Source organism: Hakea prostrata, chromosome 10 (assembly GCF_041222555.1).
Source record: "Hakea prostrata isolate BN-2017 chromosome 10, UWA_Hpros_2, whole genome shotgun sequence".
Lineage (NCBI taxonomy): Eukaryota > Viridiplantae > Streptophyta > Magnoliopsida > Proteales > Proteaceae > Hakea > Hakea prostrata.
This window is the reverse complement of record NC_142609.1, coordinates 40,002,633-40,018,201: the sequence shown is the minus strand read 5'-3', so window position 1 is coordinate 40,018,201 and position 15,569 is coordinate 40,002,633.

Below are 15,569 nucleotides of genomic sequence, written 5' to 3'. Positions count from 1 at the left end.
GGTTATTAAAACAACTAGGGGCAACGTTTTTTTAATTTTTGTTTGGGAGAAAAAAAAAAAAAAAAAAGCCAAGGAAAAGTAGATGGGGAAACCACTTATGTTGTGGGGGCCCTGGGGGGCCCCGAAAGGGAAAAATTCCATTGAAAGGATACTAAGGGGTTGTATGGTAACGATTCTGGCACACTTATTCTGTGCCATTTGCCCATTTTGGCACAGAAGTGACCAGAATCTTGTATGGTAAATCGGTTCAAAATTTTTGTGCTGGTTCAGCAAATGTGTGCCGAACCAGGCTTTTGGCACACAAATTGGGTGTGCCAGAAAATCTCTAAATTGGAGCTTCTCTGACACAGAAGCAATTCTACTGAAAACGCGCGGGCACAAGAGTTGGTTGACGGTGATTAGGGACATCGACGTAAATTCCACTCTCTCGTCTTTCTCATCTCTCCCTGGTCTCTCTCATCTCTATCGACGACGATGTGTGTCTCTCTGGCGTCTCTCATCTCTCTCGACTCTCTCTCGTCTCTCTTGTAGCCGCCGTCTCTCTCAAGCCCTAAGCAACTGTGAAAAGTTCTTTCTTGGTCTCTCTGCAACCATTGTCTATGTTACCATGGGAAAACTAAAGCCGTGTGCAACAAAGCAACAATTCCAGGTTCGTCGCGATCATTTTAGGGTTTCCACTTCTTCATCTTCATCAGCGAGTCTCTCGTATCCACTAAACAAAGGAACAAAGGATCTCCTCAAATTCGCGCCACTTCGTTCTTCACCGAAGAGAGAGAAGGACAAAACTGAGAACGTTTCTCTATTGATCTTGAAGAACGTCGCTTGTCAATTCATCACTGTTTTTTGAATTTGATATCGATTCTTAATTCCAACTCCTTATTCACTTTCTCAGGTATGTTATCGTGATTCGTCCTTTTTTCTTGAATCTCTTGTATCTAGGTTTTTATAATTTTATTAGTTGTAAAAACATAAGAAGCTGCTGGTTTGCTTTTGTATCATCCACATGCGGTCTAAAGCATGATTATGATCGTTAACATTGCTTTTTATTCACTCCTGTTATCTTCATGTAATCTTCGGTTGATTGATCTAAATTTTCTTTTGTATAGAAGATGAGAATGTTTCCCTATTGATTCTGAAGAATGTCATCCTTCAGATTCTCCACTGCTTTTTGAATTTCCTATCTTTTTTATTTTCCCTATTGATTCTGAAGAATATTGAAGGCTGGAAAAGCATGATTGTGTGATTGTGATCATTAACATTTTTTTTGGCTCTTGTTGTCTTCATGTAATCATAGTTCGGCTGATTGATCTAAAGTTTCTTTCTCTGTTTGTATAGCGGATGAGATCTCCATTTAATTGGTTTTGTTCGAGCGATTGGAAAGAAAGCCCTTTGCATAACGTTTAGGGATTCTTGTATTGGGATTGAGAAGGTGTGGTATGAGGGGCATTTTTTTCTTCTAGTGAATTTAGAGTTTCAGACTCAGTTTTTTTTTTTGTCTGTCTCTCTTTGCCTACAATATCATGTTATTTTCACATCAGGGTTTTATTTATACTTTGCTTGGGGATTTGCTGTTTCTAAGATGAAACCTGTGATAAATCAAGTATGAGTAAAAAGAGGGAAATTGTTCTCCCAAAAAAGAGAGGGAAAATTAATGAAAGAAGCAGGCAACTTAAGAAGAGAAAGAGGGATTTGAAGTAGTAACAGTGGCTGCTCCAGGCCTAGAGAAGTCTTGGCCAGCAACCCTTGCCTCTGCTATAGTGGCTGCAGCCAATGTAGTAGAAGGGGAAGAGTAGGAGAGGTTGGTTCCGGCTGTAGAGCTTGGTCAGTAGCCCTTTCCCTGCTTTGAATGTGGGTGATTGAGTGAATGTGATGTGTGAGTAGCAAGGCATTTCATGAAATGTACACCTGTTGTCAAGCATTTCAGATTTGTTCAAGCTATTTCTAAATATAGAGCCATTATAAAACAGAAAAGCAGAACGTACTAAACTTCGAATGGAAAGGGACCCCATCTCTTTGGCACATGTTGGCTGATTTTATCATGATAATCTGAATTATGGGCTTAGTATCGAGACAAACTATAATCCTTTGTCATATTCCTTTGAAGAGATTAATGGCTTCTATGCAATTTATCCTCTGAGGTTGATGATTTTGTAACTATTATACACTCTGTTTTTCCCTTTATCACAGTTTGTTTGGTTGTAGGAAATCCAATCAAAGATGACATGATCCTCATTCTTGGAAACAAGGGAAAAGCTACAGGTCTCGAAAACTATGTTTTTGAGGTGCAGAGTGCAGTGGTCAAGCTTCTGCAAGATGAACTTGGCTTAGATGTCATCCTGGAACGACCAAGAAATCCATTTACTATAAATGATCTTGGAGGCCCTTGCAACCTAGACATGAATGAGAAGCTGCCTATTGACTTGGAACCCTTGGCCAGAAGACCTGAAGTTTTACAAAGGCTGAAGGTGACCAGGAAGTCATTGTATCAATGGTTATAGAGATTAGAGAAGAGGTAGGTGTGACTGAAATATAAGTATCACACGGCTTCCATAACCAGTTTTGCCAGTAAATTTGTGCTTTTGTTGCTTTACAATTTGTATTTAATCAAACAGTTTCTACAGCAGAATGAGCCCACCGTATTGTAACATTGGAAATATTTTTTATAGCTGATGCAAATTAAAATTCTCAACTCTTAATTTAACATTGTTAGCAACTGATGCTAGCACAATTGCATTAGCTTGAACATCACTTCATAGTGTGCCATCAGTTTTGCTCTTGAACAAAAAGAAAAAAGACCACCGGGTTGCTTCTTTTTTCCTCTTTGTTAAATTATTCATAGTTGTCCAGGTTTCTTTTTTCCCCTTTTGAGAGGTTGAACACATCTAATTTTGCTGATATTCTGTTACAATGTTGAAATTGAAGCTTTGGGTGTAATATCTGCACAAACATACAATTAGTGCCAAAATGCTAATATGAGATGCTAGGCGCCTACGTTCTTGTTTCAAACTCACTCAAACAAAATGGGCATATATGTGGATAACTCATATTGGTTCTGATTTCCAATCTAAGCAACCATTTCAGAATTTTATATCTTATGATGTAAGGAAGCAAAAGCATAGGAACACCAAAATGCAATTTGATGTGGATTTGGAGAGTTTATGATCAGATCGGGTTCATACCGTCCGGACCCCACCCCGGGCTGGATCGAGGGGGGGGACCCCCCCCCCCCCCCCCCCCCCCCGTCCCGAAGATGGCTTGCTGAAGAAGAAAGATTATTCGGCTGCAAGCGTGCCCTAATCTTACTTATGGATTAGGGTAATCACCCTGATGACAGCATACTCAAACTTGCGGATAATCATCATCAAAGGGATAACTATCGCATAACCTAACGGTTATCTCAGGAGTCCTCTACTAGCCCAAACTAGTAGAAGTCTATTGCTCAACGGATCTCATTGATAAGATCCAACGACTACCCGAAGAAGGCTCGAGTGCATCCAACAAAGGAGATTCGAAGGTACACTCTATATAAACCTCACTACCATACAAGGTGAAGGACGGATCAATCGATCAAAAAGAATACTATCTCGAGACTCGGGTTCGGATACATACCGATAGATCCAAACTATCAATCTCCGCTATCTAGATCACCTTTCCCGCTTTCTTCATTCATTAGCTCTCGTGCTTCTAGCGAGCCGTTTGTGATAAAGTTCATCAACTCGACTTAGCCTTCGGAGGTGGACTCCCGACCCCGCGGTCGGGCCACATCCGACGCTTTCGTTTGGCGAGACATCACGTGGAGATCCAAGGGCCCAGTTTTTTTTGGAGAGGGGGTATTTTTTTTTGTTTTTAAAAGAAAGAGATGTATAAGGTTTGGGGGGGTGTTTTTTTTTATTTCAAAATAGTCTTAATTCCCAACAAGAAGAGGGTGGCAATTTGTTTTAATACAACACAACTTAAAGAGCAAGTTATAATTTTGGCTAAAATGTATCATTACGTACTCAAGCCAGAATTGTCATTGCTTGTTGTGCTATTCATAACTTCATCCGCAATGAGCAAATTGCAGACAAAAAGTTTGAAGAATTCGAAAACCCGCATTGGATATCTGAAGAAGTAATATCGGATCCTGATATTCCCCCTGATAACACCCAATCAGAAGCAAGACAAATGGAAGAGAAAAAGAAGAAAATTGCAATGAATTGGCAGCAGCAACGAGACTACCATTAATCACTTAAAACATCAATTATAATCTCACTTGATTTTATGTAAGCACCTAAGTATGAATTGAACATGCATGTTTAGTTATTTTTAATGTCTTTTATATTTATCTTTTTAAATATTTTATTAAAAAAATGTACCTATTTTGGCACAGAAGTTGTATATACCATACAAGATTCTGTGCCAAGATGGGCCAAAGAAACGTGCCCATCTGTAGATTACCATACAAGATTATGGCAATGATTATGTGCCAAATTTGTCCACTTTAGCACAAAAGCATAAAAAATGGATTCTGTGCTGAAGTGGGAATTTTGGCACAGAATGGTTACCATAATCTAAATTCTTAAATTGTGTGTTTGTTTTTTTTTTTCAAGGGAGACTAACAGGCTAACAGCTATGCTGACTCCCTGACTAGGATGGCTGTCTCTATACCGAGCATAATTCACTAGCCAAGGTCCACTTCTTGGTTATCCAAGCTTTGAAACTCGGATGTTTGTGCTTCTTTGGTTGAATGAATTTGAATTACCAAAAAAAAAATTTTTTTTGATAAGTCAAGTCATGCTATCTTTCGTCAAGGATTTTTGAATTTAAATTCTTGAGATTTTAAGGAGTGCACGATTTACATAAGCTAGCTTAGTGATATTCTCTCGGTCGTCCAAAATTATAGATACGTCTTAAAAGGCTAGTAGAATTCTTGATTGTTAATTGTTGGGTCAAAATGACTATTTACTTGTGGTTAATAATTGGGCAAATTATACATAGATCTCTCATAATTGTAATCAATTACATGATTTACATCTACTATTCCTTCGAAAAAAATTAATTACAAATGTCTTCTTACTCTTCAAAGGTAAAATTAAATAATGACATCATTAGTAGAAAAGTATTTAAAATACCTGTCTTACCCTTCTTTATACAAGTAATTTTTATATGTCGGATTTTACCCTCATCTCTTATTGTTCTCTCTCTCTAGTCTCTCAACTCTTTGTTTCTCAACTCCGATGGCAGCAACCTCGCCACCTCCACCACATAGTCTCTGACTCTCTTCACTAACTGAAATCACCCATTTTCCACACCAACCGTTCTCATATTACCTGAAAAATCATCATCTTTTTTAACGATGTCAATCCTATCTGGAGTAATAAACTCCTTGTCATGGCCATGACCAAAGCAGAAAATTACAAGAGAACCATGCAATGAGAAAATATGGAAGATATCATAGGGAGAAGGGAAAGGGTCAAATGGAAAATTTCGTCATCGGACCCCAAAAGTCAAGAAAAGTCAGTTTAATTGATGGAGAAAAGCTAGGTAAAAAGATGGAAGGTCGGACCCACTGCTGCTATGATGGGACCGTAAAAGAATATGATTTTTATTAAAAAATTAAAAATACAAACGTGAAATTCATATAAAATTTTTAAGGAAAGATGTTGGCTGAACGCTGTGTAAATTACTTGGTTGAATGTTCTTAGAAATCCCACCATAAAATTTGGTACGATTTCATCATAAATGGTTCAAATTTAACTCAATAAATTCAATTGTTGGATTTATTTACATATCCGTTTAGCAACATTTATGCCAGATTTTAATAATTGATCAATCGAGGGTTTTTTTTTCTTCTTTTCTTCTAAATGATAAGATCTTCCATATGTGATTTTTTATTTTATTTTCCTTCCATGATAACTAACGTCAAAGAAAAAAAATCTCAGAATATTTCAAGAAAACTAAACGGGTGCATAAGCCAAAGCAAATTGTTAATTACAAAATGAATTGGCCTAGAAACTAGACCAACTAGACAGCCTCAATTGGAGGAAATACTTTGGAATGCACTATAGGTTAGCATAAATTAAACTTGGATAGTAACTCCATTAGGAAACCCAGGCAATAGAGGTGTTGGTGGAATTATACAAGATGCACACACAAGAGCAGTTGATTCATTTTGGGTATTCTTTGGGCTACATATAAACTATCACGCAGAAATTATGCAATCTTATAAAGTTTGGAAAGGACCAGGGAACTACAATTGGAAAAATATGTGGGTGGAAAGTGATTCAGTTACTTTAATAACGCCTAGGATTTCAATATAAAGAAGAAAAGATCCATCATAGTTAGTAAGTTCAAGTACGAATATATATGGCAATTAATCGGTCCATATAGCAAGGAGTACATCTCCAATAATTCAGCCCAATAAGTCGTTTATGTTAATTGTATTTTATATGTTTAATATGCATTTTAATATGAGTAATCAGAATAAGTACGGAAAAAAAGAGGGGTTTAGCCTTTGTAAAATTCAAGAGCAAATTTATTTTTTACATTTAAATTTAAAGTTTTCATGTATCTATAAACAAAAACCTTTGTATTCCCCCCTTCCCCCCCAAAAAAAAAATATTTTTGATCTCTACATCTAAAATAAATAAGACTAATATAGAAGGAAAAAAATTTGTCATGTAACTCACTAAATCGGCAAAACATTGTTTAAAATAATAAAATGTAAAAAAAAAACATTTGTATATGATGTATTATTTTTGACTATTTTTTACTATCTAACAATCTCAATATCTTCTTGTACTTTGAAGGGTCTTTATTGCAATGTTCTACAAGAATGTTCCTTACCCTTTGCATATTCTTGTTGCTCTTTTTTTTTTTTTTTTTTTTTTGTGGTAAATTCCTTGTTGTTCTGTTAGCATCAACTAAACGAAGGACTATGCCAAAGGTTCGAAGATTGAGTAAGCATCCCTTCTATTTGCTCGAAACCATGAATTATGTATTATTTTAGTGACCATTGCACCCAATTGAGACTTACAATGTTTATTGACCCTCAATTTGATGATGGCACCATTACTCTCAAGCTATTCTCAACATTATGAATGGATTTTTAGCATCAAAAGTTAAAAGTAAATCTTGTTTTACATGGCCTTTTCAACTCTTTTTTTGTTTTTCAATTTAGGTTATTCGATGAAAAAGGAACTAAAGTAACTTACAAATGGATTGAACCATTCTACAGTGGTGAACGGTTGACGGTGAGCAACTTGCGAGTTTTGTAACTTGTGAAAGAAGGAGAAGCATGAAGAGAAAAAGAAGACCAATAAGAATTTTGTGAATACATATAAGAATTCTTTGATTTATTAAAGACTTCAACATGGAAATTGATCATTGTAGTCATAGGGTAGCTCATCAAAGGTACTGCATATAATCAACCATTGTTGTTGTGGCTGCATCTCCATGCTATGAAATTGATCATTTTTTTATTTTCTTAAAAGTTTAACTTGCTTACATCAGTGATTAACTGTGATTTTTTAACGACAAGGAGATGTCATTGACATATTTTTCTCCTATAAGAGGTCTAAATTAATAAATTCGAAAACTCAAAAAGGAACATTAATTTCAAGAGGTAATTCAGGGTTGGCACTAAAAATTTTCCTAAATAAAATAGTGGTATTTCCAACTCTAGAGACGCAAAGCATATTTCCTTATAAAGTACGCTTTCTTTCTCGCATCTTTCCTTAATTGATGTTAGAATTGTAAAAGTGAAGCTCACACTTGACTTTTTTTTTAATATAATAAAGAAAAATTTTTACAAGCAAATTAGTCCTTAGAAATACATAATGCAGCTAGATTGTTTGTATCTACCGACAGAACCAACCTCTTGGAATATCTTTCACTCTTTACAATTAAATGACTTTGACAAGTAGGACAAATTATATCTGTATACTAAAGTATAATTTTGAATTTATCATAAGAAGGTACATGCAATTAGCACAGATACTTTTTCAATATGCATTGCAGAAAGCTCAGTATCATTATCCTTCACAATTAATCAACAATAGGATTCATAAAATCTCTCTCATCATTTTATTTTATTTTTATAATAAGATTTAATAATTCTCACCATGTGTGGATTCCATTTTTCAATGCTGCACCTAATGACCCATATAGATGAGTCATTGCCTTGTCCTACATGCCAACAACTCTAGTGACGCATTGCATTATAATTTGCAATTGAGATTAGTTTAGAATTTCAAATTGTCAACTAAAACATTTTTTACTTAAAAGGGTTATCTGGGGCTTTAAAAAATATATTTAATTAGTATAAAAATAAATTTTTATTAAAAAAAAATTAACTGACTAAGAAAAAAGGTATTTAATATATTTGCCAAGTAAAAACAGGAGACAAGCCAAATTATCTAACTAAGAATGAATCCAAATGTCATTTAGTCAACTAAGAGATGAAATAAGTAATATTTATTCTATATATTATTTAAATTAATCGTCAACTGTAATGTCACCATCTCCGACATATAAAAGTCGTCTATTAAAAAAAATCAACTATGTAATATATTTTAATCCAAGAAATAAGACAAATTTAATAATTATCATTAAATTAAAATATTACGGGTGGCTGAATCTTTTGACTTATGAGAAAAGACAAGTATCAAGAGTTGAAAGAGAGGTTCAATAGAATATTGAGATTCCAATGTAACAACCAAGGATATCAATTCGGTATCGAAACCGTATAACCGCACTGTACCAAACCGTTTAAACCGCACTGTTTCCAAATTTGGTACGATACGGTTTCGGTATATGGCATCATACCGTCGGTATGTACCGTATACCGTTAAACCGAATACCGCATTTTGTACCGTTTACGATAATAATTTTAAACCCTAAACAACTAAACTGGCTGGGTAACTTTGCTTTGTTCGTCACGTTAGAAGAGAACAGAGAGCAGTGAGCTGCGAGAGTCTCGCCTGAATCCTGATGTAGCGATGCCTCTCGTTCTTCCTTCCTTCTTGTTTAGTTTCTTCTTCTACTGTGTTAGCTTTTTCTTTTCTACAAATCTCATTCTTCCTTCCTTCTTACTGTCTGGGTAGAGGTGTCAACGGTGCGGTTTGGAGCGGTTTCGGGCCGGGCCTAACGGTTTCGGGCTGAAAAACCTCCAGCCCAAACCAGCCCATTTAAAAGATAACGGTTTCGGTGCGGTTTCGGTTTGGTGCGGTTTGGGTTCGGGTTGATTAACGGTTTGGCCTAATGGTTTGGATTCAGTTTGGCTAACGGTTTGAACTAAATTACAAATCAATATTGAAATTTATTTTTATTTTTTCCTCAACTCCAAATCCTAATTTCTCACACACAAAACTATAAAAGGTAGATGATGAAGACTCCAAGTAGATCCAACGATAAGTGATGGCATTAGCTTGATCCAAACCACCCTTCACCCTCAAAAAATAAAGAATTTAGATTTTCTATCATGTGTAGACCACAACCTCACAATTTTCACCCAATGAAATTGAATTTGTAAGAGTTAAGAGTTATCAATTAAGACTTTTAAATTTTAAAATAATAAAACTAAATAAAATTTGAAAATTAAAAAGTTAAAACTTAAAACTTAAACAGTTAAACGTGTTAACACTCAACTCTCAACTACTTAAACTCGAGTCTCAACGTCTCAGACACCGAAATTCATGGATCATTAATTACATTTAAACAATACCAAAACAAAATTAATTGCATTTAATATTTTAATTTTACTTATGTAAAAGACTAACGGGCTGACGGGGCCGCACACGGGCTGGGCCGGGCCAGTCCGAAACCGTTCGGGCTGAGGACCCTCAGCCCAATTACGGCCCATTAAGGAACGGTCCGGGCCGGTTCGATCCGGTTTTAACGATTCAGGTTGAAAGTTGACATCCCTACGTCTGGGTAAGGACTACAGGTAACTGGGTAGCACATCACCTCTCGTTCTTCCTTCTTCGAAGCTCCATCTGGCTGGGTAAGGCCAAGCAAGCCTGCAACTACATTGCCTCTTGAGGCTCTCATTCTTTGTTCTTCCTTCTTCTGTCTGAGCAAGTCTGCAACTGCTCTGTTCGTCGAACTCCGATGGAAGGCCGGTCTGACGATTGTGCTTCTTCATATTCATAGAATACGGGGTTTTTATGATTTCAGTCAGATAAGAGAGTTGGTAGTTGTTTGCTGGTGTAAGTTTTCTCAAGCCCATCAGGTCATTAAGTCATTGGTCAATTTGGTCTGTCGTTTGTCTTACTCCATGAATCAAGTATGATTCATGGTTAATTTTAAAATGATGCTGAGAAAGGTTTGAACAAATGGGTGGTGTGCTTACAATTCTCTTGCTCTTTTGGCTATTCCTGCTGCTTCTTGATCTTTATGCTTCATTTCCACTGTGCAGGGATCGGAGTGGGTTTCCTTGTCTTTCAATCTGCTTCATTTTATTTTTTAAATTGATTTTATTTTGGCTTTATTCTTGTCTTTGGTGAACATGGTATTAAAGTTTACTTGATCAATTTCTCTACCAGTCCCTGAACATGGTGTTGCCTTGCTAAAGAACTCTAAAAGGTAGCAGAGAAATTGCCTACTAAAAAATGCCAATCTCTAATCCCAATTCTTTTTTGGTTTATGCTTTGTATATATAATAACTTCTGCCCTGTCTCCCAGAATGCAGATACAGAAACTAGATCGTGAGAGAAATTGCCTATTAAGATGCCCAAGTCTTAGAGAGACTATTTATGTTCTTGCTTCTTTTCTGTTCTCCCTTCCATCTTACTGTTGTTTCTATTTGACTGCAACTGCAAACAGTAGTTACAGAGAGTATGTCTATTTTTTATCATTGTTGTTTATCAATAAAAGAAAGAAGGATTCAGCTGTCCCATCAGCGATTCAGCAGGGCTTGATATTGGGTAGATGTATTGTTTGTGGCACCTTTGTTCTGTAACTTTCTGAACAGCAGAGTTGCATGATAATTTGCTTCACATCATGCCAGCAGAACTGAATCCTGATTTTTCCAGAGAGTTGGCTTTATATCGATTTTCATACCGTAACAAAACCGAACCGTATACCTAACCGTCCTGTTTTTTCATACCGAATTATTACCGTTTTCATACCGTACCGTATAAATTCGGTACGGTACGAAAACGGTATGAGGTTTTCAAACTCAAAACCGTACCGAATTACCGATACCGTACCGAATCGACACCCTTAGAACTAACAACTGCCTTAAAAAAAAATTCCAATTGAACACAAAAGAGAAAAGTTTTTTTTTTTTTTTTGAGCTAAGTTGATATTAGGTGGCAATATTACTAATATATGTGCCATTCGGGTGCGAACCCAAGACCTCTCCATGAGAGTTTGGGTTGTTAACCGCTCAACTAACATACCATTGGCAAAAAAGAGTAGTTTAAGTGTATCGAATCAAATCTTTCTAGTCTTCCTTGTTAGTTGTATTTAACAAGTCCGGATCATCTCCCCAAGGAGCACTCTATGCTTTCCGATGACTTTACAACCACAAATTACAGGGGACCCACAAGATTAGGGTGATGAATTTTTTTTTAAATGTCTTATTATTTTTTACTTGTGGGCCCCAGATAATTTGAGGTTGTAAAGCTTTGTGCTCCCCTGTCGAAAAAAGATCTTGACTCATATTTAACATCATACCCACGGTTACATATTTAATTTAGTGAAGGTGTAAAATGACCAAATACCCTTACTTGCATTCAATTCATTTAAATTTTAAAATATAAATTACCTAGATGCCCTTTGGGCAATAAAATTACTTTAATGCCCCTGTGCTTTCACCCTGACTCACCGGCTTGACTCCCCTTCCCCTTCTCTGACTTTGACAACGGCTTCCCTTCTCCGACTCTGTGAATCTTATTGAGTAAAAGATAGTTTACTCTTTCTATGCGATGAATTAAAATTATCCATGAACAAAGTATGCTTCATTTCTCCCATTTTAACTTGATCGAGGTTATAATTTTAAAAGTAAAGCTTAAAAGCATGGCACTCAATTTAACAACTCCATATCGTGCAAGATTTTTCACAACTTAGTTAAACATTAAGAGAGGATCCACATACATTTCAATTGGAAACTCTAGTTTGATCAAAAAAAAATTTGGAAACTCTAGACTTAAGTGAATTTCAAATTAGGACTCTGAGAAATTCGATGAATCAATAATGAGGGGGCAGCCTTATATATGAGTTGGGGGGTGGAGGTTAGCTTTCATATACAAGGTGAAGCCTCAATCTCGAGAAAATTTGAATTCTTAACCTTTTATTTATTCAGTGGTTTTTTTTTTAGTTACCTACTTATTAAGTGTTGGTATTTCCCAAAAGAGCAACCTCTCCCAATACATTTTGCTCTTTAACAATTAAATGTTTTTGACAACTAAAGCCATTATTACTTACCAAAAAAAAACTAAAGCCATTATATCTTATGTAATGAAATGTAATTTAACATTATCACAAGAAGGTACATGTAATTAACCGATACTTTGAGTATGCATGCAAAAAACTCAGTGTCTTATATCCTTCACATTTAATCAACAATTTTAAAACAAAAAAACATTTAATCAACAATAGGATTCATGAAATCTCTCACATAATTCTCAAATTTTTTTTAATAATTCTCATCTTGTGCAGATACCTTCAGCCAATGCTGCATATGGGAATCCATATAAATAAGCCATTGCGTTGTGCCAATTACTTTTATAGTAACCCCACATTATACATTTTTCTCTAGATGGAGTTCATTCCATCACATTTATGTGATACTTTTTATAGCTTTTTACACGTGGATCCTCTTAGTAGAGCGTAAACTAATTTTGGGTGTCCTGAGTGCAAAGTATTAAGTCTAGGTCCTAACAAGACTAACCCTGTCTCCGACCTTTAAATGTTTTCAAATTTCAAACATGGAGGGACCCAAATACCCCCAAATGTTTTAATACAATATTATATGACTGAAAGACCCTTTAACCATTAATAGTATTTTTTTTAAAAAAAAAAAAAACCAGATATTAATCAAAGTGTGAGAGAGAGTTACATGTTGTTTGAAAAACACTAAACTCCTTCTAAAAACATGTGTGAACATTTGTTACAAAGCCTTGCAACCCCCCAGCCGGTTGAGAAACTGAATATCTCCCAGACCCTCAGTAGTGACCAATCTTTCGTCGGTTGTGCGCTATTCATGATTGGATCTCGGTCTGCGCGCTCTCATTCTCGTCCGCGGGGGTTCTTCTTTTGTCGTTTGTCGCTCTTCTCCCGTCTTTGGTGTTTTCCTTTTGGCCTTTTGGGTTCTTCTTCCCGCTCTTCTGTCTCGGCTTCGTGGGGCCGGTGCCGGTGTGTTTTTCTTGGCTCTCTTTTTTTGGGTTCTGGGGCTTTCTTGGTGCTTTGTTGCCGCTCTGGTCGCTTTTGGGTTGTGCTTTTTCCCCGCGGTTGGTGTGTCTTGGTCTCCTTTGCTTCTCTTTTCTGCTAGGCGCTGTTTTTTTCTTTTGTTCGTGTCTTGTTGCCTCCGTCTTTGTTGTTGCGTTTCCCTTTGTCTTGTGTTTCTTCCGGGTTGCCCCCTTTCTTGCTTTGGGGCTCGGTGTCTCTCCGGTGGGGGGTGGTTGGGTGTTTCTCTGTGTTGTTTGTTGTTTGTTTCTTCTCCTTCTTCTGTGTGCTTGTTGCAAAGCTTAAACATAAATCATCATTATTTAATCATTATTACACTACTTTGATTTTTTTTTTTTTTAAATATTATTATAACCTTCATCTCCGGGCGAGTTTGACTCTGCTGTTGAAAACCAACCGACAACAACCGTTGCCATTTGAAGGCTGCCGGCGAGTCTAACACTTCCATTGAAGACAAGGCAAACCCTAAACCTTCAACCGCCACATCATTCCTGTAGATCAAATTTATTTTCAGCATCCGCCACCTGGATATCCTTCTGTGCTAATTCAATTTGTTCCTGAGAATTACGACAATCCTCATTGAATTATCATCTACAAGCTCATTCTTCAACCTAAAAATCTCTTCCTCTGCAGACATCAGTTTTCCATTTGTGATTCTTTGCTCTTCCTCATATCTTGCAATATTATCAAGCAATTTCTCATTATTCCCGTTATTATTGTCGGTGGTCTTCGCATTATGCAATCCTTCGACAATGTCATTAATGAGGGGAGCATGCAAATGGTGAACAGTGGAAGAAGCATCATCAGAAGAATACAAATCAGAATCTAACAAAGACAAACATGAATGTTCGACATCTTCACTGTTGTAAGATCATTGTAATTGCCTCGGGCAGAACCCAAAAAGAAATCAAAGCAATGGGGTAGGCATTCCTCTTTGGGGTTAAGTCTTCAATCAGGTGTTCGTACAGGAGTGATCGGTTCATGCATTGCAAGCTTGGAAATGGCACACAAGAGGTTTGGGAAGAATGCAAATCAGAGGGAATGGTTTTTCCAATTTCTCTTGTCAAGTGATTGTAGCATTCTGCTAGAGATTTGTACATCTTGACAGAAATCTTTGACCAGAGAGAAGAGTTTTAGGTCTCTTCTGGTAATACATTTTTGCTTTCTTCGCCAACTCACTCGTTCGCCTTCGATCAACTTCAACATAAGTTTGACACTGCGATCCATCTCTGATGACAAGGAAATTTTCATCATTTTTTCTTACGATCCATCTCTGATGTCAAGGAAATTTTCATCATTTTTTCTTATGAGTTCAAATCTTGGTTGGAACTAAAACGGGTAGGGAAACACCTTTAAATTGATCATTGTACAATGAATCATTTAAATGATATTTTAATCATTTCATATTATATTAAAACACCTGAGGGATATTTTGGTCCTTCCAGTTTTGAAATTCAAAAGCACTTAACGGTAATAGATAGTGTCACTCTTGCACTTGGTAGTTGTATTATAAATTTTGTATCCACCTCAACCTACCCTGGCTCTTAATATTTTTTATATTCTTGATATTTGAAGTTATTATTATCATTTTTTAGTTTTTTTTTTTTTTTAAAATTTTTCTTTATTATAAAGCCCTACTTGACATTCTATTAGGAAGAGAGCCAACAAGGCAAGTTAACAGTATTTTCGCTCCAAAATCCGAATAGATATTATTTCGTAGCAAGTTCTCAACTTAGCATTGATGTTGTTAATTGCATGGAACGATTTCTTGTTCGTTTCGCCCGGTTCGCCTGGCAGCGAACGGGGCGAAACGGCAAAATCTCGGCGAGATTTGGACATCATGGCCGGCGATATCGCTGGATTCGCTGCTACTTCAGTTCTCACTTCTATTGCTTTCTTTCTTCTTCTTCTTCTTCTCCGGCAACGATCTGGAAGGATGAAGATATAGTTTCACCGGAAAATCGTCGATTTTCCGGCGAAATTTTGAAGATTCGTCAGAAAATCATGGTTTCGCAGGAAAATCATCTGCGAAATGTTGAAATGTCATGTCAGTTTCGGTCCATTTTTTATTCCATGGTTAATTGATAATTTATGAATATACCTAGAATAGGCATAGTGCCATAGTTTGTCCAGAAAAGAAAAAGAAATTGTCACACGGCTAAAATAGGGTAATTTTCATC